The sequence below is a fragment of the Lactuca sativa genome, chromosome 3, assembly GCF_002870075.4.
Source record: "Lactuca sativa cultivar Salinas chromosome 3, Lsat_Salinas_v11, whole genome shotgun sequence".
Lineage (NCBI taxonomy): Eukaryota > Viridiplantae > Streptophyta > Magnoliopsida > Asterales > Asteraceae > Lactuca > Lactuca sativa.
Genome location: NC_056625.2, coordinates 273,615,838 through 273,642,041, shown reverse-complemented (window position 1 = coordinate 273,642,041; position 26,204 = coordinate 273,615,838).

Sequence of the window (26,204 nt, the reverse complement as noted above, 5' to 3'; positions counted from 1 at the left end):
TGGAATCCGGCCATTTTTCTGTACTAGGATATATGTATGAGATCTTTATAAGAAAAGAAAATCCTATTTAACGACTTACTATTTTTAACTATAATTTTTATTGTACAACTATTTTAATAATACTCCTATAATATTTCAACTTGGCGAAACTAAAATAATTTGTATTTGGTAAGTTCTTGGCTTGTTGTCCACTACGACCATTCCTCGACGTACGTTGGTCAAATCCAGGATAAACATAGTTGATCAGGCTATATTTATTCAAGACCTGATTACATACCCCGGGGCTCAATCGTAGTGTCGTAACTTGCCTTAATATTTTTTTAGTAAAACTTGTTATGATACGAGATTAATGCATGCTTGTAAAAATGTATATCTTTAAAAGAAAGTATTTGTTCATGAAAATGTTTCGTCAGAGGGTTTTTGGTCCCCTTTGCATTTATAGTTTGTATATCGTATGTGGTTCGATATATTTAGTTCACTATAAACAATGCTCTGATACCAATCTGTCACACCCCCAAACCAGAATGGCGGAAACATTCGGGGGTGGATGACTTCACGTAGTATCACAACCATTGAATATTGTAAAGAAAGTAACACAACCATCATATATATAATGAAAACGTATGTTGTTGCGTTATACATATTAGCAAAAGAATATTACAATAAGATGATAAATGTTCAATAATAAAACATCCTTAGTGTTCCCTTCTCCAAAAGCTGGTGGTTACCTGTATTACTGATTCCCTGAGAAATACAAGTGGTTTCGAAAAAAAGTGTCAACAATTAAGTTGGTGAGTTCATAAGTGTTTTGCATTGAAAAGTATGTCCTTTTTGATAGTAAATCGATGAACGAGGTTTTCAGAAAATCCAATATTTTCTATAAATGATTTGAAAAGTTTCCGTGTTGGAGTGCGTTAGTGTTTTCCATACTTGAATAATAGTGATAACATTTGTGTTAACAATAAAATGGAAAACTGAAATACATGTATGAATCTCGTAAATCAAACTTGTTTTTATACTTTTATGTGAGTTTTATAACCATACTATTGACACTGACGGCCTGTAACAACATTCTTCAAGTGTTGTAGTGTTATGACATTTGTCACCCCAGACCTGTCGGTCTAACTATAGCTAATAGTTTAGGTGCGGGGTTGTCAATCCCGTATAGATCTATACACAAGTATCACGCTCTCTCTCCAAGAGATTATGGTATATAATACAGGACTTGAAATGCATACATACGAGTACGTTGAAGTTTAAATGTCTCACATTACTTGGTATAAACAGATTTACGATAATAAAGACTTTACTTCTTTTGAAAGTATTTCATTTGTCGAGATGTATATGTAAATGTATGAATAACTGGAATACTATACTCATTATAGTTTCTCAAAAAGTATGTTCCCATTTGGTAATAACAACTTGGTGATATAATAGCCCTTTAAACATAAAGTTATTTTTGTATCAAAACCCTATAAGAACGATATTATAATTACGTTTATAAAATGACACTTTGATTTGTAATGTACTTGTGAAAAGAGTTGAAAAGTAGGGGTATGAACTCACTCGTTAAGTTTGAAGAGAGAGGCTAGAGTTGAGCAGAGCTTCGACAACGGAAAGTTGCGTCTTCGGGCTCTCGGGAATCTCTGCAGCGTAGATGCTTCGTCGGGGGCTCGAGTGCGGAAACCAAGGTAAGGGAATGGTCTCTGGAGCTGGGAGAATGGCTGAGGAATTGTGAAAGTGTGCAAAAACTCGAAGCTTATACCATCTATTTATAGTGCTGGAAGAGTGAGTACGCGGGGCGTAATTTTGGAGTATGCGGGGCGTACTCACGTACGCGGCGCGTTCCTCGTTACGCTGGGCGTAATATGGCGTCATGGCTTACGACTCCTGGCTAGCTAAGCGTAGAGGGGGCGGGCCGATGGGACTCGACTCTGGGTCTAGTACGCGGGGCGTACTCCCACAGAACGCGGGGCGTAATCCGGCCTGTCCTCTTCTAAATTCCATAACTTTCGCGTACGAGCTCCGTTTTTCGTGTTCTTTATATCCACACGTAGGTGAGATTATGCTCTACAACTTTCATTTAGACTCCGTCGGCTAGTTTTTACTTTATTTTTAATGATATATTTTTAATAGGCCGGGCCTCCTAAAGTTCATAAAAAAATTCATAGGTTCTTTATCCGACGTCGGTTTTCGTTTGTCTTTTTATCGTTTTATTACCACTGAGGAGATCTTCAACTTCCGTTTAGGTGGCGAGACTTTGAGTAGGACATGGTATCCAACTTGGAATGCCAAGGGTTTTTGTCTCTTATCTGCGTAACTCTTTTGTCTATCCCTTGATGCTTTTAGATGTTCTCGGATTTGAACAATCTTCTCCGTAGTCTCCCTTATGATTTCTGGCCCAGTGAGCATGTTGTCAGCTGCTTGCCCTTTTGCTAGTTGTGTGTCCCCCACTTCGGCCCAGCACAAAGGTGACCTGCATTTGCGGCCATAGAGGGCTTCGAACGGGGCAGCTTTGATACTGGTGTGGTAGCTATTGTTGTACGAGAACTCGACCAAGGGTAGATGTGTGTCCCATGCCTTGCCAAAATCGATTACGCAAGCTCTCAGCATGTCTTCCAGGGTTTGTATAGTTCTCTCGCTCTGACCGTCGGTTTGTGGGTGATAAGCGGTACTCATGTCTAGTCTTGTCCCCAAAGTTTTTTGTAGCGACTGCCAGAACCTTGAGGTGAATCTACTATCTCGGTCTGAGATAATGGATATGGGCACACCATGCAGTCGTACAATTTCTCTGAGGTATGTCCTTGTTAACTTCTCCAATTTATCCGTCTCTTTGATTGGTAGGAAATGCACTGACTTAGTTAACCTGTCGACAATTACCCAAATGGTTTCGAGTCCGCTTGTTGTTTTGGGTAATTTTGTTATGAAATCCATGGTTATCCGCTCCCACTTCCATTCGGGTATTTCTGGTTGTTGTAATAAACCCGAGGGCTTCTGGTATCCACCTTGACTTTGGCACATGTCAGGCATTTGCTCACGTAGGTAGCAATTTCGGCTTTCATGTTTTGCCACCAGTACAACTTCTTGAGGTCGAGATACATCTTATCGGAGCCAGGATGTATGGAGTATCGTGTTTTATGGGCTTCGTTCATAACGATTTCTCTGAATCCACCAAACTTCGGTATCCAAATTCAATGGCTTGTATACTATTGGTCCCCAAGGGTCCTTTGGTATTGCTAGTAAAGTCGACATTTCATGCGAGGCGGGTTAGGGACCCCTCGTACCTTTTTTTTATCCCCAACCGGTTAATGGAGTCATCGAGGTCTTCGTGTCCTCTTTCTCTTCGGATGTGGGATTACACATAGTCAGGGCGGTTGGATAACGTGATTAGTACGAACGACGCCTACGGGATCGTTGGTATAGCTATGAACTGGTCATTTGTGTAACGCATGTTTGTAGCAATTAATTATGCTCAAAAATAATCTAACGTTGCCTGGGTTTCATAACTTCACGTGTTACAATGGTTTCATTTCAATTTCATGGAATTCAAAGAATTAGGAAAACATCGGGTTTTCCTAGGGTTTTCAATACATACGGATTCAAAATGTATACAAGTTTATTGAACAACAATTACAAGTATAGAAATAAACAAGCATACCTATGGATCTTCACAAACGTTTTCAAAAGCTTTTTCTTTTCAGAAAATATCGGATTTTCTGGTGGATTTCAAACGATACAAAACATTGTTTTTCAAATACCGCTTATGAACTCACCAACATTTCACATGTTGACGTTTTTCAAAATACTTGTATTCTCAGGGAATCAGTGAATCAAAGGGAAATGTACTCAGTGATGGCTTGCAGTTTACTTATTAACGAATCGAACAATTTATTTTTGGGAATGTAATGTTTAAACAATGTACTTCATGTAAACTTTACTGGTTGTACTATATTAATGCATGGTGACGAATGTTGTTACGTTTCATATATATTCAATGTTATGGTATTCAATTGAGTCACGACAGCTCCCGAACGTTTCTGCCGTCTGGTTCGGGGGTGTGACATCAGAGTAGAATCCCAAAATATATCATAATGCGAAAAAACACGTGTGTGTATGATGTGCCGCTACCGCGCCGGCTCCTTGTCTCGTGTCTAAATACCTAACACATGAAAATAGTAATAATGTCAGAGTACAATCCCATAATATATCATAATGCGAAAAACCACGTGTGTGTATGATGTGCCGCTACCGCGCCGACTCCTTCCCCTTCGTTGAAGAGGTACCTGAAACAAAACTGAAAACTGTAAGCACGAAGCTTAGTGAGTTCCCCCATCGTACCACATACCATACAATCATATCACTTACAAACTGCCAGACATTTCTAGGGTGCTTAACCTACCCGTGTCAAGCCATTCTGGGGCGCTGACCTACCCGTGTCGAGCCATTCTGGGGTGCTGACTACCCATCGGTCCGAACAACCAAACCTCGGGGACTGGTCCCCTCCTACTACCTCTATCGCATATAACATACAAGCCAACATGCAAACATATCATCACATATTGTCAGACGTATCTGGGGTGTCTGACTACCCTTCGGTCCTATCAACCGAACTCTATACATACAACATATCATGCTAGCATATAACATATCAGGTAGTAGCAAACCTAGATGATATCACAAAGACAATCACCTAACTTATGAACCCTACTGGTGGGCCGGCATTGTGGCCGTAGACCCACCGCTACTGGAAGGTAACTCACCTCGAAGTAGCTGCTGATCTGCGCGGAAACTGTCTGACTGCTGTTGCTACTCTGGAAATCCTCCGGCTGCAATTCCCATGAAACACTCAATCAAACACTGCTAACCATCCGTAGGGTAAAATGACCACTTTACCCCTAGCCAAGTCAAAAGTCAAAGTCAAAGTCAACTTCCAGTTGACTCGACTCGCCGAGTTGGCTCTCCAACTCGTCGAGTCCCTATCCAGTTGATTGTCCTCACTCCCGTTCCTACTTGTTGAGGTAGGCATAGACTCGAAGAGTTCTCTTTCTAAACTGATATCCAATTGTCCTTCATCCGACTCGTCGAGTTGTACGAACAACTCGTCGAGTTCATCTTCATCTGATGAACACTTTGGTCTGTGATTCATCGAGTTGTATGAACAACTCGTTGAGTCTGTTCTTGAGGCAAGAAGGTTGCCTTGGATCTCGCCGAGTCAGGGCATTGACTCGCCGAGTCCCTGCATCACTGAGTCTGGCTTCTGATTCACTGAGTCCACTTAAAGCTCACTGGTCCCACTCGGCATAACTCAAAAGGGAAAATCGGGGACTCGCGACTCGACTCGCCGAGTCCGAAGAACGACTCGCCAAGTCGCATGCATGCAACTTCTATATACTCGATTTTGCTTGAATCCAGTGCATTCCATTCATGGATCTGGGTTCTTAGGGCTTGATTATAACATAAAGTTTCCAACTTTACGTATAAATAAACACCAATGAAGGTTTTAGGGCCCAAAATGCACTAAAAGAGTAGATCTAGGGCTTCCATGCAACATGGCTCCAAAAAGGCAGTAGATCCGAGCTCCTAGAGCCCAATCATGCCTTGATCTGAAGTCCCTTAACACTATACGCTCATTACTCAAAGATCAAGACCAGAAGAGGCCTTAAAATGACTATCATAAGCTCTTAATGAGATAATAATGAAGGAACAGAGAGGGTTTCGAGTCTAATACCTCTAGAAGCTCTGAAATGGCACAAAGATTCAGGATCTTCTTCCTCTCCTCTTGATCTACCTTCTTCTTCTCTCCAAAACTTCAAGGAATTGTACCAAAAGCACCCAAAATACCAAAAGAGGGGTTAGGGCTTCGAGAGGGAGTGTTTTGGACGCAATGGGGGCTGTTATGAGGCAGAAAACGATGTTTAAATAGGGTGCAACCCTTTGAAATTAGGGTTTCTTCCAGACTAGCGAACTCGCCGAGTCCAAGATATGGACTCGTCGAGTCGCCAACTTAAATGTGCTTGAAATCCCGACCCTAATCGGCGAGTCGGGCCTATAACTCGCCGAGTTCCAGCTGAAAATGCAAAATTGCTTAGTTTCAATTACATACCAGGAACCAGGTGCTACAGTTTATGTAGCACCTGGTTCTTGGTATGTTTTCTGTTATTAAATCTTCCTTTTTTGCATTTTTGGCCTTGGACTCGGCAAGTCGAAGGACTGAATCGCCGAGTAGAAGTGGGATGAGGCGCAGGGTTTAAGCTGCGGACTCGACGAGTCGAGTCCCGGACTCGGCGAGTAGCCGCTACTTGGACAAAAACCCTAATCTAGGGGTTTGCACCCTATTTAAACGACCTTATGCAGCCTCCTTTCCCCCTTTATGCTCCCAAACACTCCTCATAGCAAATCCTAACCGTTTTTGAGAGGATCTAAGGCCTTTTGAGTGATTCTTGTGAGTTTTGATCTCAAGGAAGAAGGAAGAGCATAGAAGGATCAAGAGGGGACTGAAGGATTCGAGTTTGGTTCATCATTTGCAGTCTTTGGAAGCCAGAGGATTTCCAGAGCAGCAGCGGCAGCAGTCAGAGGATTCCCGCACAGTTCAGCAGATACAAGGTGAGTTACCTTCCAGTAGGGGTGGGTCTAAGGCCACAATCCCGACTCACCATTGAGGAGTATTTAGAAGATAACTGTCTTTGTGATAATTTATCTTGGTTTGGTATGCGTTTGGTTATGAGTTATATCTGTATGATATGTTACATGATAGGGATAGTTTCCCTGATAGTGGTCCTTAGGACCAAGGGGTAGGTCAGTACCCGGATATGTCTGAATGTGTGCTTATATCTTGCTATTGTATGCTAGTAGTAGGGGGTGGAATAGTCCCCAGTTATCGGTTGAAAGATACCGATGACGATTACCGGTTGAAAGATACCGATGATGATTACCGGTTGAATGATACCGATGGTATTTTATGGTATGTGGTATGATGCGGGAACTCACTAAGGTTTGTGCTTACGGTTTCAGTTTTTGGTTTCAGGTACCTCTTCGTCTAAGGGGAAGGAGCCGGCGGCGTAGCATGGCATCACACACACATATGATTTTTTTGCATGGTGTTTTCTGGGATTGTACTTTGAATGATTTATGAATTAATTAATCAAAAATGAAATTTTTTGGCTTGAATTTTGGGATGTTACAGTTTAAGGTGTGTTCTTGGGGCTATTTTTCTATAACATTTCGTGGTTAGGTGAGGGGAAGAGAGAAAATGTGATGGTGATGAAGAGTGTGAGAGAGAATGAGAAAAGATGGTTGAGTGTAGAAGAAAGGAAAATGATTTAATGTGTTGAGGAAGACAATTTGTGACGGAGGAGAGAGGCGGAACGAAATTTATGAGGCATGATGCTCTCACTCACTTTTTTTCTATAAAATTTTTAGATTTTATAAAGTAAGCTTCTAATTTTATAAAATCTCATTGCTATAAAATGCACATTTATTGAATTTTGGTTATAAAAACCCTTGGTTTTTAAATAATAAAACAAGGTTAAATGTTAATGACTTCAATTTTTATTTTCCTTGATTATATTTCCTTGAATTTAGTTATTTTAAATTTATCTTGTAAGGTTCATATTAATTTAATTGATTTTTGAGGTGAAATTTAATAAATTTAGGTTTTTAGGGCATTTAGTGTTTTTGAGAGTTTGTAAATATTTGGGTATCAAAATAAATTAAATTATTTGAGATTTCAATTTATGTTAGAGTTTCATAACTCTTTTATAGTTAAAAATAATGTTTATAATTTATTTTTATTGGTTTATTGGCATTCTATGTAGTGATTCTGAGATTCTAGCGAAATTGAGGAATCAAGTATAGTAGCCCTAGTTTTCAACTTTAACTTAAGTTCCTACGAGACTCGGACCTAATTTATACCACTAGGTCAAGTGCATGATGTGTGTATATGATTCGTGAAAAGGTGTTCGACTCAAAGAGCGATCCAAATATGGATAGTAACTACAGTTAAGTAGTTGTAGAATTCACATATCAATGTGAAATCTAAGTACACTGTCCATCGTTTCTAATTGTTTCCAAGTTTCTAGTAGATTATAACTTAGCTTCTAGTTACTAAGTCTAGTATGTGTCGTGCCTATACGTGCAACTTAGTTTAGACAAATCTAGAACTGACTCGAATTTTGACGGTTGTCACACTTTTAAACCCTCGATTTGAGTCCAGACACCCCCGAAGGTGCATCTGAATCGCTCTAACCAAGGCTCTGATACCAACTTGTTACACTCCAATTTTCAAGACCAAAAATTTTGTTTTTAATTAAGTAACTTATAAAACAGTTTACTGAAAAACATCATCGATTCATATCATTTCATAAAACCATAGTCACATGTCTCAAAACCATGTCATAAAATAATAATAATGTCATACTACACTCCCAAGAATATCATAATGCGCAAATCCAGTGTGTGTGTGATGCGCTGCTACCGTGCCGACTCCTTCCCCTTTGAAAAAGAGGTACCAGAAAATAAAACTAAAAACTATAAGCACAAAGCTTAGTGAGTTCCCCAATCATACCACATACCATACATAACACATACTGTCTAACCCATCTGGGTACTGACTACCCCTTCGGTCTCTTTCAACCGGTAACTTGCCTAGCATATCAGGGTGTTGGCCTACCCCTTCGTTTTTGTCGACCGGTATCTAGCCTAGCATATCAGGGTGTTGGCCTACCACTTCGGTCCTGTCGACTGGTACATAGCCTAACATATCAGGGTGCTGGCCTACCCCTTCAGTCCTGTCGACCGGTACTGAGGACTATTTCACCCCCTACTTCAACCACATAGTATCCTAGTGCATAACATATAAATCATATGCTGCCTAGCTTATTCGAGTGCTGGCATACCCCTTTGACCCTACCGACCAGTACTAGGGTCTATCCTACCCTGCCTACCATTATCACATATCATCATATCATACCAATACATAACATAACATACCAGATAAATATCACAAAGACAATCATCTAACAAACATCTCCTACTAGTGGGTCAAGGTCAAAAACCTGGTCAAAGTAAACTTTTGATAAAAGACAACATTTGGTTGACTCAACTCGCCGAGTTGGTCCACCAACTCATCGAGTTCCATAATCCACCAAAATCCTGAAACTTCAATCCTACTCGTCGAGTCTTTCAAGTACTCGTCGAGTTCTCCTTTGTACAGAATCAGGACCTTTTTGCTCTTAACTCGCCGAGCTCGTCCATGAACTCGTCGATTCCTTCTTCATACAAGTTGAAGCGTTTAGTCCTTGACTCGCTAAGTTCCTCCTTGAACTCTTCGAGTTCTTCTTTATATAAGTTGGGACATTTCCTTGAACTCGTCGATTTCATCCTTGAACCCATTGAGTTCTTTTGATCTTCAAGTCCACATTTACATCCATCTTGTCGACTCCTCTTCTAGATTCAACCAAATTGATTAGAACAGAAACGGTTGGGGGAACCAAAACCATACTCGCCGAGTCCTATGAGCGACTCGCTGAGTCCCCCAAAGTCCAAGTCTACCGAGTCGATTTCAATCAGGCTTAATGCATCCAAAACATAGATCTGGCCTCCTACGGTCGATATTGCACGTAAAGTTGCAAACTTTACGTGCATGAAAGGCGTTATGAGCTAAGAACACCATTTCCAAGTCTAAAATGAAGTCTAGGACAAAGGGAAGGGCTAAAGCATGATAATTTCGTAAACTTTATGGCTAAAGGGGTTGAAAGGGATCTGGGTCTGAAGTTACAACTTCATATTACACTGCACACTAAAAAAGGTTCACAAAATTGGTAAAAGATTGCCCTAAACTCAAATATAGAGAGATCTAACAATAGAGATGTCAAGGAAGCAACTTTATACCTTAAAGGGACTGGAAATTGAGCTTAAACCCTGGATCTACTGCTTCCTTGAACCTTATAGCTCTTTCGTCTTCCTACTCTAGCTTCAAGATCACACAAATACTCTAAAAAAATGACTCACACACTTGCAAAATCTCAAGGGTCACGTTTTAGGGTTTTCTGGACTAAGGGAGACGATGTGGGCTGCATGGGAGGCTGGTTAATGTGTTTAAATAGGGTGTAAACCCTACAATTTAGGTTTTCATCCAGGCAGGTCTACTCATCGAGTCGGTGCTTCGGACTCGGCGAGTAGAGTCTTCCATTAACGTCAAATCCTTCGCATCTACAAGACGAGTTGGGCCTCCAACTCGTCGAGGCCCTATATAAATGTGCGAAAACTTTCAATAAAAATATGTACTGTAAATCTCTCTAAGTCTTGAAGAGCATTCCTCCCTCCCTCTCCTAAAATTTTCGAGATTTAAAGGCATTCCAAGGAGATTTTTCACCAAAAGTCACCCTCCAAGGTAAGGTTATACTGAATTCTATGATCTAGCTTCCTTGATCTATCCAAAATCTCTTCTTAACTCATGAGAAATCATGATCTTTTATCTTATAAACACCTCAAGGCCGAGATCTTCATTAAGGGGTGCTAGGGCCGAAAATCACCAAACTTTCTACCATTTCTCCTCCAAAACCGAAACCACACCCTAAGGTGAGCTTCATACCCCCTTATTTTCGGTTTTTATAAGTTTTGTGGGGGGGGGGGGGGGGGAATACAAGCAAATGTGTAGATCTATCATTATGTGTATGCCTTGTATGATTTCTATGTTTATTTACATACTTTTGTGTGTTTATGGTGTTGAAACTAGTCAAAAGGACCTAAAAATCGAGATTTGTGTTATGATGCATGAAACAAGTGCTAAAACGTATCATTATACATAAGTCATTACTAGAAAAATAACCAAGTTGGTTTAGATGAACATCTTGGGCTAAAAATCACATTTTTGGACTTAAAATGCTAAGAATATGAAGTTTAAGGGCCCAAAATGTCAAAATACAAATTCTGGAGGTTAAGAAGTATCAAAACAGTTTCATAAAGGAATTTTTCCAGAAATATACACTTTAGAATGTTTAAAATGTAAATTTCTAAACTTATTGGGCTAAAAATGAACTTTTCGGCCCAATAGGGCCCAATATGCGAAATATTCCAATTTGAGGGGCTGAAACTATGTTTCTCCGTAAAACAGTGGACTACTAGTGTTCCAAGTCCTTTTCAAAGGTTAAAAATGCTTTTCATAATTAAAAAGGACCAAAGTTGCAAAAATTTTCCAATTTGGGTCAAAAGTGTAAAAATTGTGAAAAAGAGAGGTTACAGCCGAGAAAACTGTATTTTGTGGGACTAAAACTGTTTTCAACTAAAAATGTGCTGAAAAATATCAATTTCAATAAGTTTTGGTGTTAGAATGCCAAGAAAAATGGTTTAAGGACTAAACCGGAAATTAATTTATTCAAAGGGTTGAAAAAGTAAATTGACAAAATAAAGAGGGGCTGTAAATAGAAAAATTTCAATGTTAATTCAATACATCCGTTGTGATCAAATATTGACACTGCGATTACCGACGAATTACAATACACAACAACACCAAAAATCGTTATCAAACGAATTGATTCGGTCTCGAATCAATAACAAATCCGAAACTACTAACACGACGACAACTCGATTCATACACAGAAAATTTGGGAATTCAATACACACGTGAGAGTGCACAGACGTCGATACACCATCTTTGGGCCCAAAAGTGTAAAATCTTGTTTGTTGGGCCTAGCTAGCCCAATGACCTGATCTTTAGGCCCAAAGACATCAACCTTACGAGTTGTTGGGTCTTACATGATCCAACACAGCGTAAAAGGACTTTCAATGGCAACGTGCTGCTGGTCCCCAAGGGTCCTTCGGTACTGCTAGCAAAGTCGAGAATTCACCAATGTGAGTTGGGCTAAGGGCCCTTCGCATTCACTATAGCCTTGAACGACGTAGGGAATTACCTGGGGCTTCGCACTCACTTTTTCCCCTCGGTCGTGGGGCTACATGAGTCCGGGTGGTTGGGTTAAGTGAATAGTGCGAGCGACGCCTAAGGGAATCGTTTGTACGGTTGTCAACTGGTCATTTTCATTAATGTACGTTTATAACAATTCACAATCCACAATTAATCCAACGTCCCCGGAGCTCAACGAATACACCTGTCGGAACGAAATAACGAAACATAAAGTTATTTAATGCAAAGTAATGGGAAAACGTCGGGTTTTCCTAGGATTTTCAATTATTACACCTACGAATTACATACTGAGTTTTTACAAATCGTACTCTTACATTTATAGAAACAAACAAACATACTTTTGGATCTTCACACCTTTTATACTATACAATTTTCAGAAAATATCGGATTTTCTGGTGGTTTTCAAAACGATACAAAACATTGGATTTCAAACATTACTTATGAACTCACCAACATTTCATATGTTGACGTTTTTCAAAATACTTGTATTCTCAGGTAACAGATAAAGTGAAGGAAGAATTGTACTCTATGACGTTTTGTTGTTGTTTAATTAATATCGAACAATTTACTTTTGGGAATGTAATATTTTGAAACTATGTACTGAATGTAAACGCTACCAGTTGTAATATTCCAGTACTTGGTATTGTATGATGTTATGTTTCATGTATATTCATTGTGATGGTATTCAATTGAGTCACGACAGCCCCCGGACGTTTCCGCCGTCTGGTTCGGGGGTGTGACAGGTTGGTATCAGAGCTCTGTTTATAGTGAACTAGCATATCGAACCATACATTGATATGCAACTATAAACCAAAAAGGGACTAACATAACTCTGAACAAAACAAGTAAAAATACAACAACAAAACATCTTTGCTTGCATTAGGAACAAGGAACATAACGCCGAACCAAACAAAATAATGCTAGTATCTCGGTTAATTCAGGACTGTTCTTAGTGGTACCAAGGAGTGGATGTAGCCTTATCAACTACATTCTCTCCAAAGTATAACTAACACACGTTCTGATGAGATCGGGATAGCTAGGGAACCTAAAACTATACCCTTTTATCACCAAAAAGAGAACGTCTATTTAGTATATATCATAGACGTGGGAGTGACGATAGTTTATACTTTCCCCCAGTCGTCATGGAGGGAGATCAGCTGGGTATCCAGTTCCATCAAGTTCTAGTGGCTCACGGGATGCTTGAAGATGAACCAGAAGGGAATCCAGAGGAAGCACACGACGTCGGACCTGACGAATACATAGACACCGACTAAGAATTTGGAGAGACCAACGACGACGTCGAGGAAGGCCAAGACGGGGACAAGGACAACATCCCGCCGTGTGAGAACGAGGCGCAACCAGACCACCCCGCTCCACTAGTGAACCCTCCAAGGGAGAACCGTTCCCCCGAAGCTGAGATCGCCGTACTGCGACAACAGCTGTATGCTATGGAGGCTCGGGCAGTGCGAGCTGAGCATGAGAGGGATGAGGTTATTGGAGACATGACGGAGATGGCTCAGTTACTGGCGCAACATTTCGGCATATGACCCCGCCAATACGTAGGACGCAGATCGTCGTGGTTAGGGATAGACATATCTTAGTAGCTCATTAGGAACTATGCTATGTACCCCCGACTCTATGTTTAAGTGACTACACTACTCATAGAGCCGTTATGCTGTCGAACTAGTGTAACAGTCCGGATTTCCAGGTATCCTTTATTGCTTTGATTTTTTGGTGTTTTGAGAGGGGACTCGGCGAGTTGGAGCTCAAACTCGCCGAGTAGGATCGCGATTCTGGACACGGGATTTGATTGGACTCGGCGAGTCCAGGATCTGGACTCAGCGAATCCGTGCTGTTTAATGAAACCCTAAATTCTCGGGTTTCGGACCTATTTAAAGGGCCTTATGGCCGTCATTTGTACCCAACAGTCCATAGAGAGAAACCCTAGAGTGCTTTGGCGATTTGGGAGAGAAAGGAAGCATTTCTTGACCTTTGTGTGTTGTCTAGCAAAGAGGAGGGAGGTTCTAGCCAAGAGGAGGCAAAGGAGGTTGCTATTCTGCGGATTTGAAGCTTAGATCATCGACCTAGAGGTATGATTTCGGTTCATCTTCTGTTTTGTGGAGTATAGTTGGATTTAGGGTTTCTTGTGGCCTTGTTGAGTTGATTTGATGGCCAAATAGTCCCTTGCTAGTGATGAGGCTTTGGATCTGGATCCATAGAGGTCCAGAGAGCCTCATTCATCGAGCTTTATGTAGAGAAATGGAGGTCATGACCTTGGGTAGTGATATTTGTTGGTATTCCTTCATTTATAGCCATATAGAGGTTGTATGTGCATCAAGTTTGGGGCTTTACGTGGTGAATCAGTCTAGAAAGGCCAGATCTATGAATTGTTGGAACAGATCTGACCTTAGAAGCGAGTTTGAGCGATTGCATGGCATCGACTCGCCGAGTCTGATGAACAGACTCGGCGAGTAGCTTGAAGATTGCCTTGGACCGGCCAGTGAGTGGTCCAGTCGAGTCATGGGTTGACTCAGTGAGTCAGGGCGAGTTAGAGAGGGTTGACAGGTGGACTGAGTCGAACTCGGACTCACCGAGTTGTTCTTGGAACTCGGCGAGTTGAGTCGGGGTGGCCCCGCGATTCTGCCAGGTGGAACTCGTCGAGTCAGGGGGAGTACTCGACGAGTAAAAAGGGAATCCTAGGGTGTTGGTGGAAACATCTAGACTCGCCGAGTTGCCCTGGTGCACTCGCCGAGTCCGGTCAAAGTTGACCGTTGACCGTTGACCAGAGTTGACCGGTGTTGACTTCTTAGGGATAGTCAACCTTAGAGATAAAAAGTGTTAATTAGAGACGTATGATGTTATAGGTGGATTATAGCTCGGAGGATCGGGCACGAGGAATTTCAGGTTTTGTGAGTCATCGAGATACGCGAGGTAAGTCTTCTCACTATACTTTACCTTGAGTAGGTAACCAGAGTTATGTGATAGAGTATTGTATGCTACATGTTGTATTGCATTATTTCTATGTGATTATGCTGTGGATGTTTACAGAGTCGGAACCGGAAGGTTCCTAGAGTTAGAACCTGAGGGTTCACAGAGTTTGGGTGCACGGACCCATGGAGTTATAGCCTCGAGTGGCTAATATGTGTTTTATGTGTGGTATTTTGGGGAACTCACTAAGCTTCGTGCTTACAGTGTTAGTGTTGTTGTTTCAGGTACTAGCGATGACCGTGGGAAGGCGCCGGCTTGATCCGTACACACTCATGGGACTTTTGATATGTATTTATGAGATCTTGGGATTTGTATGACATGATTTGGATTTTTAATCTTAACGTTTTATGAAATTAAATGAGAAATGTCTTTATATTTGCGAAAAATTATTTTGAAAATTTACGGTGTTACAACTAGTGTCACTCATGTATGCTCTTACGAGAAAAATTTTCATATATCAAATGCGGATAATATTAGTAAACTTTTACGTGCTTTGTTATGATATTACAAATTGCTATGTGTTGAGAGTCTATGATTGTATGTTGAATGGTAGGAATGTTTTAGTACGTACATTGCACCTAGTCAGTAGGGTCACAACCTTCCAGAAACCCCAAACACTCAACATCTTTCCGTTTCATGATAGAAAGATGCCTCGCCGACCTACTCGCGGAAACCCTGGACCAACCCCACCCGAAGTTGACTCCACTGCATTCCAGGCAGCCGTGTCTGCTGCGGTCACCGCAGCTATGGCACAACTCCACCAAGGGAATAACGGAGGAGGCAACGGGCAAGGGGCAGGGAGTTCGAACAACGGGATGAATCAAGGACCTACTAAAACATGTACCTACAAGGACTTTACAAATGCCAAACCACGAACTTTTAACGACACTGGAGGAGTGATCACTCTGAAGCGATGGATCGAGAAGGTGGAATCGGTATTCGAGATATGCGATTGTCCTGAGCAGATGAAAGTGAAGTTCGCGGCCTGCACTTTTGTCGATCAAGCGCTCACCTGGTGGAACGGACATGTGGAAGCCATGACACTCCCTGTAGCCAACTCAATGCCATGGGTGGAGATGAAAGAAATGTTGATGGCTGAATACTGCCCACGAGGGGAGATTCAGAAGATGGAGCAAGAGCTGTGGAACCTCACTGTGCAGAATGCGAATATCGATGCCTACATATCGAGATTTAGTGAACTGTCTCTGTTGTGCCCGGGTATGATCACCTCGGAAGGAAAGAAGATTGAGCGATTCATCTGGGGACTAACATCACCAATTCAAGGAAATGTGATAGCTGCAAACCCCGAAACATATGACAGTGCCAAAAGATTGGCAAAGAAGCTGTATGACCATAACAACAAGAAGGGTGAGAAGCCGGCGGAGGCTGAAGGAAAGAAGGAAGGTGATGGCAAGAAGGGGAAGAACAATAAGAGGAAGGGGCGTCAGGGCCCCGAGACCACATGCTCCAGCCTCAGCTGCTTCAAATGCTCCCAGACCTTATTCCGGTAATCTTCCCAAGTGCAAGAAATGCGGTTTCCATCACCATGGAGAATGCAAGGACTTACAGTGCACCAATTGTAACCGAAGGGGACACACGGCGAAGTACTGCATGTCTTACCCTCCCCAGAACCAACAACAGGGAAACAGCAACCACAACAACAATCGCAACAACAACAACGTCACCACCGGCGGCAACAATGCAGGGCTTAGCCACACTTGCTATGGGTGTGGAAGGACTGGGCATTTCCGCCGAGACTGCCCTAACAACAACAATCCAGGAAACGGAGGAACAAGAAGGATGCTGACCATGGGTCAGGGAGAGGCGATTCAGGACCCCGCTGTTGTTACCGGTACGTTTCCCCTAAATCACACTTATGCATGCATCATATTTGACACCGGAGCTGAGCAAAGTTTCGTAAGCAATAAGTTTAAGCATTTATTAAAACAACAGCCCCAGAAGCTAAATGAAACCTTTACGGTGGAAATGGCCAATGGGAAAACCGAATCTACCGGGGAAATCTACATCAGATGTACCGTAACCCTCAATTAACATGTCTTTCGAATAGACTTGATGCCTGTATCAATTAGGAGTTTCGATGGGATAATTGGCATGGACTGGTTAAGCCCCCACCATGCTGAAATTATGTGTCACGAGAAGGCCGTTTGCCTTCGCCTTCCCAATCACGAAACCCTAGTAATTTACGGAGACAAACCTAGCATGAACCTTCGTCTGATCTCGTGCATCAAGGCACAAAAACATCTACGAAAGAACAACTTGGCATTCCTGTCTCACATAGTTGATAAGACCAATGAAGAGGTTAACATTCAAGACATTCCCGTAGCATGTGAGTTCCCAGATGTGTTTCCTGAAGATATTCCAGGAGTACCCCCAGAGAGACAAGTGGAATTTCGAATCGACCTCGTTCCAGGAGCAACTCCTCTCGCTAAATCACCCTATCGGTTAGCTCCTGCTGAGATGCAGGAATTATCCAGCCAACTCAGCGAACTCTTGGACAAGGGATTCATCCACCCTAGTTACTCGCCATGGGGAGCTCCATTCCTCTTTGTCAAAAAGACGGACGGATCTTTTAGAATGTGCATCGATTACAGAGAGTTAAATAAACTCACTGTTAAAAATCGCTACCCACTCCCACGAATCGATGATCTATTTGACCAGCTCCAAGGAGCTAGTTATTTTTCTAAGATAGATCTACGGTCCGGATACCACCAACTCAAAGTCCGGGAAGAGGATGTTCCAAAAACCGCTTTCCGAACTCGCTACGGACATTATGAATTTGTCGTAATGCCCTTCGGTCTGACAAATGCCCCTGCTGCATTTATGGATCTAATGAACCGAATCTGTCGACCATTCCTCGACAACTTTGTCATTGTTTTCATCAACGACATCCTCGTCTATTCCCGAAGCGAAGAAGAGCATGGCCAACATCTCCGACAAATCCTAGAAACGCTGTGATCGGAGAAGCTATACGTAAAACTCTCCAAGTGTGAGTTCTGGCTCCGGAGTGTGAACTTCCTAGGTCATGTAGTTAGCCAAGATGGAATTCATGTGGATCCCTCTAAAGTCAAAGTGGTTGAAGGATGGGCAATCCTGACAACACCTACGGAAATCCGTCAGTTCTTGGGTCTAGCAGGCTACTATAGGAGATTCATTCAAAACTTCTCTAAGATTGCCAAGCCACTTACCTCGCTTACACAAAAGGGCGTACCATTCAAATGGACGGACAAACAAGAAGCCGCATTCCGAACCCTGAAACAAGCTCTCTGTAGCGCCCCGGTACTATCGCTACCGGAGGGAACGGAAGATTTCGTGGTCTACTGTGACGTGTCGAATCAGGGCTTAGGTTGCGTTCTTATGCAGCGTGGAAGGGTGATAGCTTACGCATCTCGCCAACTAAAGACGCACGAAGTAAATTATACGACCCATGACCTGGAATTGGGAGCCGTGGTCTTCGCTCTGAAAATTTGGAGGCACTACCTGTATGGTACGAAGTGCACCATCTTCACGGACCACAAAAGTCTCCAACACATCTTGAACCAGAAAGAGTTGAACATGAGGCAACGAAGATGGGTTGAATTATTAAACGATTACGAGTGTGAGATCAAGCACCACCCAGGTAAGGCCAACGTGGTATCCGACGCATTAAGTCGGAAGGAGTACTCAAATCGTCGTACGAAGACTCTCTCTATAACCATTCAATCTCACCTAGTCACTCAAATGAAGAACCTAGAGGCAAAGGAGAATGGAGTATACTACTTCAAGAACCGTATTTGGGTCCCTAAAATCGGAGGATTTAGGGAGGTAGTTATGAAGGAAGCCCATAAGACGCGATACTCCGTTCATCCTGGTTCAGACAAGATGTATTTGGATATTAAACAACACTACTGGTGGCCTAACATGAAGGCAGAAATTGCTACATATGCTAGTAAGTGCCTTACGTGTGCCAAGGTAAAGGTGGAATACCAGAAGCCCTCAGGGTTATTACAGCAACCGGTAATTCCTGAGTGGAAATGGGAGGGGATTTCTATGGATTTCGTGACCAAGCTACCCAAAACGTCGGATGGACTAGACACCATATGGGTAATAATCGACCGACTGACGAAGTCTGCCCATTTCCTGCCAATCAAAGAATCCTACAAGATGGAGAGATTGACGCGTTTATACATTCGAGAAATCGTGAGACTCCACGGAGTACCAGTGTCTATTATCTCGGATAGGGACAGTAGGTTCACGTCACGTTTTTGGCAATCACTCCATAAGGCAATGGGAACTCATCTCGACATGAGCACCGCTTATCATCCGCAAACGGATGGTCAAAGCGAACGAACCATCCAAACGCTCGAAGACATGCTCCGTGCATGCGTGATAGACTTTAGGAAGTCTTGGGATACCCACTTACCTTTAATCGAATTCTCGTATAACAATAGTTATCATTCGAGCATCAAGGTCGCTCCTTTCGAAGCACTATACGGGCGTAAGTGTAGATCACCGTTATGTTGGGCTGAGGTAGGTGATACCCAACTAGCAAAAACGCATACATCAGACAAGGCACTAACAGGACCGGAGATCATTCGTGAAACCACGGAAAAGATCGTCCAAATCAGAGCTCGATTACAAGGATCGCGCGACCGACAAAAGAGCTACGCCGATAAACGACGAAAGCCCTTAGACTTTCAGGTCGGGGATCGAGTACTGTTGAAAGTCTCACCCTGGAAAGGGGTTATTCGTTTTGGAAAACGGGGAAAACTGAACCCACGATACATTGGACCTTTTGAGATTGTCGCCCGAATAGGTCCAGTGGCGTATAAGCTGCAGCTACCCGGAGAGCTAAACAGTGTTCACCCCGTGTTCCATGTCTCTAATCTAAAGAAGTTCCTATCGGATGAAACACTAGTCATTCCCCTTGACGAGATCGAAATCAATGAGAATCTCTTGTTCGTTGAAGAGCCGGTTGAAATCATGGACAGGGAGGTGAAGCGTACTAAGCAAAGTCGCATCCCGATCGTGAAAGTACGGTGGAACGCGAAGCGTGGGCTAGAATTCACGTGGGAACGCGAGGATCAAATGAAGCAAAAGTACCCTCACCTATTTTAGCATTCTCAAATCTAGCTTTCAAACAGAATTTCGGGACGAAATTCCCTCTAACGGGGGGATGATGTCACAACTAAAAATTTTGTGTCTTGTAATCACTACTCTATGACAACAGAATTTTAATCAAATACACCATACAAGTGTTACAAATAGTCAATCAGCAATTGGAAACCCTAGAAGTTCTTGTTTAGGTCCATTTTGGACTAGGACTTCCTTATTGGACTCAATGGGCCAATAAGCTTCCAATTTGACTATCATGGGATTAGAACCTTTAAATGGGCTCTAATTGGACCCACGTTTATTTATTTCAACATTTTGGGCCATATTGGGCCTAGAATGAAATAAATTAAAGATTATGAATCATAATTAACTCAAACTAGCCCAACAAAGTGTAAAAATCATATTATATTTTTATTTGGGCCAAAAATCATCCAACCTAACTCTAATATTGGGCTTAGGGGCATTAAAGCCCAATACTCTCTTTTTTTTCTTTCCAAAATTCGGTCCATGACAAGCCCAAGAAGAAAGGAGTTGACTTCTTCATGCCACCTCATTTATGTCCACCATACTTCCATGCATGGACCAACATACATCTATGTATGTCAACTCAACCCTCTCTTCTTCTTCCCCTCTCTCATTCTCGGCCGAACACCCTCCTACACTCACCAAAAAAAAATTCATTCCAAACCTCTCTAAGTCTTGAAGAGCATTCCTCCCTCCCTCTCCTAAAATTTTCGAGATTTAAAGGCATTCCAAGGAGATTTTTCACCAAAAGTCACCCTCCAAGGTAAGGTTATACTAAATTCTATGATCTAGGTTCCTTGATCTATCAAAAATCTCTTCTTAACTCATGAGAAATCATGATCTTGTATCTTAGAAACACCTCAAGGCCGAGATCTTCATCATGGGGTCCTAAGGCCGAAAATCACCAAACTTTCTTCCATTTCTCATCCAAAACCGAAACCACACCCTAAGGTGAGCTTCATACCCCCTTATTTTCGGTTTTTATAAGTTTTGTGGGGGGGGGGGAATACAAGCAAATGTGTAGATCTATCATTATGTGTATGCCTTGTATGATTTCTATGTTTATTTACATAATTTTGTGTATTTATGGTGTTGAAACTAGTCAAAAGGACCTAAAAATCGAGATTTGTGTTATGATGCATGAAACAAGTGCTAAAACATATCATTATACATAAGTCATTACTAGAAAAATAACCAAGTTGGTTTAGATGAACATCTTGGGCTAAAAATCACATTTTTGGACTTAAAATGCTAAGAATATGAAGTTTAAGGGCCCAAAATGTCAAAATACAAATTCTGGAGGTTAAGAAGTGTCAAAACAGTTTCATAAAGGAATTTTTCCAGAAATATACATTTTAGAATGTTTAAAATGTAAATTTCTAAACTTAATGGGCTAAAAATGAACTTTTCGGCCCAATAGGGCCCAATATGCGAAATTTACCAATTTGAGGGGCTGAAACTGTGTTTTTTCGTAAAACAGTGGACTAATAGTGTTCCAAGTCCTTTTCAAAGGTTAAAAATGCTTTTCATAATTAAAAAGGACCAAAGTTGCAAAAAATTTCCAATTTGGGCCAAAAGTGTAAAAATTGCGAAAAAGAGAGGTTACAGCCGAGAAAACTGTATTTTGAGGGACTAAAACTGTTTTCAACTAAAAATGTGCTGAAAACTATCAATTTCAATAAGTTTTGGTGTTAGAATGCCAAGAAAAATGGTTTAAGGACTAAACCGGAAATTAATTTATTCAAAGGGTTGAAAAAGTAAATTGACAAAATAAAGAGGGGCTGTAAATAGAAAAATTTCAATGTTAATTCAATACATCCGTTGTGATCAAATATTGACACTGCGATTACCAACGAATTACAATACACAACAACACCAAAAATCGTTATCAAACGAATTGATTCGGTCTCGAATCAATAACAAATCCGAAACTACTAACACGACGACAACTCGATTCATACACGGAAAATTTGGGAATTCAATACACACGTGAGAGTGCACAGACGTCGATACACCATCTTTGAGCCCAAAAGTGTAAAATCTTGTTTGTTGGGCCTAGCTAGCCCAATGACCTGATCTTTAGGCCCGAAGACATCAACCTTACGAGTTGTTGGGTCTTACATGATCCAACACAGCGTAAAAGGACTTTCAATGGCAACGTGCTGCTGGTCCCCAAGGGTCCTTCGGTACTGCTAGCAAAGTCGAGAATTCACCAATGTGAGTTGGGCTAAGGGCCCTTCGCATTCACTATAGCCTTGAACGACGTAGGGAATTACCTGGGGCTTCGCACTCACTTTTTCCCCTCGGTCGTGGGGCTACATGAGTCCGGGTGGTTGGGTTAAGTGAATAGTGCGAGCGACGCCTAAGGGAATCGTTTGTACGGTTGTCAACTGGTCATTTTCATTAATGTACGTTTACAACAATTCACAATCCACAATTAATCCAACGTCCCCGGAGCTCAACGAATACACCTGTCGTAACGAAATAACAAAACATAAAGTTATTTAATGCAAAGTAATGGGAAAACGTCAGGTTTTCCTAGGATTTTCAATTATTACACCTACGAATTACATACCGAGTTTTTACAAATCGTACTCTTACATTTATAGAAACAAACAAGCATACTTTCGGATCTTCACACCTTTTATACTATACAATTTTCAGAAAATATCGGATTTTCTGGTGGTTTTCAAAACGATACAAAACATTGGATTTCAAACATTACTTATGAACTCACCAACATTTCATATGTTGACGTTTTTTCAAAATAGTTGTATTCTCAGGTAACAGATAAAGTGAAGGAAGAATTGTACTCTATGACGTTTTGCTGTTGTTTAATTAATATCGAACAATTTACGTTTGGGAATGTAATATTTTGAAACTATGTACTGAATGTAAACGCTACCAGTTGTAATATTCCAATGCTTGGTATTGTATGATGTTATGTTTCATGTATATTCATTGTGATGGTATTCAATTGAGTCACGACAGCCCCCGGACGTTTCCGCCGTCTGGTTCGGGGGTGTGACATTAATATATTATGTCACACCCCGAAACCCAGGGCGGAAACGTTCCGGGGCGGAGGTGACTTCATGTTGAATATCATAACCAATGTACATAGTAAGCTCAGTAAACACAAAACATTACATTACATAGAATCATTTACATTTGTTTGAAAGTAAAGTCAAGTGTTATACATATATATCATATGAACAAAAGTAAAGACGAGTCTTCTATACGCTCCGTCTTCTTCAAAAGATCGCGATGTACCTGTCTAATGCTGACCTGGAAATACAAGCAGTTTGAAAATCAGCATAAAGCTGGTGAGTTCATAAGCGGTTTAGTTTTGAAAAGAATGAGTTCCCTTTTGGTTTTCTGAAAAAGTTGTTATCCAAGAAAATCTCATATTTTCTTATTAAAATAGTTTAGTTATCATTCGTTACCTGATACGATTATGAGTAGTTATATTATCCCAGGAAAATCCCATATTTTCCTATTAGTTTAGTTTTCCATTTGTTACACCATTTGTTTACGAATTGTTATGTTATTCCAGGAAAATCCCATATTTTCCAAATGTTGCAGTTAGTTCTTAGTTCTGATTTCGATGTACTAGTATCTACCATACTTTTAATATTAGTTAGGTATTCTGATATTTTAGTTACCCTACATTCGAATGTCGGTTATCTACTATACTTAGTTGTATTTTCGAATATTTGGATACACTCAGAAACGTACATTAACAGTATTTTCGATGTTCTGGTGATTTCCAAAACAGTACATTAGACGTATCTTCAAAACTCTGTCGACATCTAAAGGCATATGTTTTCGAAACTCTGTCGATGTCCAGAGGCGTTCTTTTGAATTAATTTCGTAACTCTGGTGACACTCAAGGTGTACACTAACTGTATTTTCGAAGTCTTGGCGTCATCCAAAGACGTGCTTTCGTATTTGTATTTGTATTCCTATTCCTACTCCTATTTGTATTCGTATTCGTATTCGCATTCGTATTCGTATTCATATATCTGTTTATATTCCTAATCGTATTCATATTCGTATTCGTATTTGTGTTCGTATTTGTATTCGTATTCGTATTCGTATTCGTATATCTATAACTATTCCTATTCGTATTCGTATTTGTATTCGTATATCTTTAACTATTCATATTCGTATTCGTATTGTTCCTAGTTATACTTTCGTATTCGTTCTGTTACTAACTGTACTTTCGTATTCTATTAGTATTAACCTTAGTTTATGATTAGTATGATTTCTTTTGCAAAATGTAACATAGTATATAACACTTTTTAAAGAAATCTGCATTTAGACTAACAGTTTACTCTGCAATTCAAACCATTGGTTAATATGATTTTCGATATTAAAAGCATACATAAAATGAAACATTTGAGCTGAAAATAAGTTTAAGTACAAGATTTCCTTGTACTTTTGCTTGTATTTCCCCTGAAAACATTTGAAAACACGGAAAAAGGATAGGGGTATGAACTCATCGGTTGAGGAATGTGTCGGTTTGGATCCTAAATGTCGGTTATGGGTTTGCCAATACACAAGATTCCTATGTAATATGAAAAGATACACATTTGTATCTAATTAGGACTTTAACCACTAATTAATTGAGGACATACACTTCTAGGTACGAAAACACTTCATTACAAGTGTTTGGAGGGACCCGGGTGACATCTATGGACACATATAGCTTGGACATGGAGTTTACTCTTCAAGAGTAAACTCACACAAGAGTTTTTGGCCCTAAAGACCCACTCCCCATGAGTTTACGTCCGTAAACTCATGTTGGGGTGTTCTAGAGTACTAAATGGCCTTGAATCAATTGAGGGGTAATTCTAGGTTTGGTTTCAAGGCGTGGGAAAGTAGTTTGGGTATCTTAGGGACCATTTGAGGAGTTTACGGCATCAAACTATGTGTTTACGGCCGTAATCTCTAGTATACATATTCAAAATGTGTTTTGGTGGTCCTTAGTCAATCACATGTGATTTCAAGCCATTTACAAGCCAAGGGGTGAAGTTTAGGCATCATTTGACTATGTTTTGGGAGTTTACGGCCCAGGAACCCATCTTTGGAGGGTTTACGGCCGTGAACTCCTTAAGGAGTTGTTTTCATCAAGTTTTAGGCTTCTAATTCGTTTGTAGTTGCTTCTAGATTTTAGTTCAAGGCTTAGGAGGTGTGTAAGTGGCAATTTAACACCTTAGAAGGAGTTTACTACCCATGAATGGGTGTTTATGGCCCAAGCATGTTCTAGGGAAGTAACACCTTAGAAGGAGTTTACTACCGATTAAGTCATATCTAAGCCTCAAAGTTGGTTTGGAAGGGTTTTAAGGCACAAAAACCCACTTTATGTGTGTTTACGGCCCAAGCATGGTCCTAAATCTTAGATAAATCACGAATTTGAAGGCTAAGGATGTTAATCTATGAGTTAGGGGAGTTACCTTGATGATTTGAAGCCTTAATTTGATGTTTTTAGACCTAATACTTTGGTTTGAGGAGAGAGGTTAAAGAGAGAGTGAAAAAGCTTCAAATGAGGCTTAAAGCAATTTATATATAGTTCGGGTTTGGGACACGGTGGAATTCTACCCAATACTGCTGATAAGCGGGGCTTTTGGTCGTACCCGATTTAATTATTTTATAACTTGACGGAATAGAACTAAAATTTTTCCAAATAAAATTTTGGGACGTTTCCACGAGTTTCTAATGCGTTTGGACAATTATTAAGTCATAAAAACAAACTCAAGATGACTTAATTTAGAAACGAAACGGAATTAATTTAAGATGACGAATTTTTAACGACGGAACGGGTTACGACACCAGAATAAACTTCGGGTTGTCACATATTATAAGAATAATATATTAAAGGAGAAATCATATTATTTTATTTATATTAGTCATAGATTAATTAGGAATTAATTTGGTGACTAAAAGAGACTAATTGAATAAAGGGACTAAAGCTGTCAAATGTTTGATAGTTATACATTTGGGCTAGGAAACCGAATGGACTAAGGGGTTTTATAGGAATGATGTCCTATAATTGGATTATGCCTTCGTTGTGGAGTGAAGATTAAGTTTTATAGGAATGATGTCCAAGCAAAACATAATTGCACAATAAACTAAATAAATATATAGTGCTACATCTGAA